Here is a 1,332-nt window from a genome sequence, read left to right on the forward strand (position 1 = left end):
CTGCAGACGATAAGTACAACCGTTTCAGAGAGAAGAGCGGCCAATGTGACGATCTGGCTTTAAGTCGATTCGATAACAAATGACGAAAACGGACGGATTTCTCAGGTTTTTACTACATATGAACACTTTTCACATTGTCCCGTGCAACTCGGCTGCTAGTCCTCCTTTTGATGCAGAATCTTAAGGTCGTTGCTCATGACCAAGGCACCAAAGAAAGCTAAAAAATCAATAATCGATACCTAAAACTTGAATTGTACTACTTATTACTGGCTATTACATCAACTTAGAAGCTTCATCTGTGTTCTACTATGGTGCTTTTAGTGTCTCCGCATACCGCAGCACGCGACATAGCTTTGAAGACGATAAGTACAACCGTTTCAGAGAGAAGAGTGGCCAATGTGACGATCTGGCTTTAAGTCGATTCGATAACAAATGACGAAAACGGACGAATTTCTCAGGTTTTTACTACATATGAATACTTTTCACATTCTCCCGTGCAACTCGGCTGCTAGTCCTCCTTTAATGCAGAATCTTAAGGTCCTAGCTCATGTCCAAAGCACCAAAGCCAGCTAAAAAGTCAATAATCGATACCTAAAACTTGAATTGTACTACTTCTTACTGGCTATTACATCAACTTAGAAGCTTCATCTGTGTTCTACTATGGTGCTTTTAGTGTCTCCGCATACCGCATCACGCGACATAGCTTTGCAGGCGATAAGTACAACCGTTTCAGAGAGAAGAGCGGCCAATGTGACGATCTGGCTTTAAGTCGATTCGATAACAAATGACGAAAACGGACGGATTTCTCAGGTTTTTACTACATATGAACACTTTTCACATTCTCCCATCCAACGCGGATGCTAGTCCTCCTTTCATGCAGAATCTTAAGGTCCTAGCTCATGTCCAAGGCACCAAAGCCAGCTAAAAAGTCAATAATCGATACATAAAACTTGAATTGTACTACTCCTTACTGGCTATTACATCAACTTAGAAGCTTCATCTGTGTTCTACCATGGTGCTTTTAGTGTCTCCGCACACCGCAGCACGCGACATAGCTCTGCAGACGATAAGTACAACCGTTTCAGAGAAAAGAGGGGCCAATGTGACGATCTGGCTTTAAGTCGATTCGATAACAAATGACGAAAACGGACGGATTTCTCAGGTTTTTACTACATATGAACACTTTTCACATTCTCCCGTGCAACTTGGCTGCTAGTCCTCCTTTCATGCAGAATCTTAACGTCCTAGCTCATGTCCAAGGCACCAAAGCCAGCTAAAAAGTCAATAATCCATACCTAAAACTGGAATTGTACTACTTCTTACTGGCTATCA

The sequence above is a fragment of the Schistocerca gregaria genome, unplaced genomic scaffold, assembly GCF_023897955.1.
Source record: "Schistocerca gregaria isolate iqSchGreg1 unplaced genomic scaffold, iqSchGreg1.2 ptg000577l, whole genome shotgun sequence".
NCBI lineage: Eukaryota > Metazoa > Arthropoda > Insecta > Orthoptera > Acrididae > Schistocerca > Schistocerca gregaria.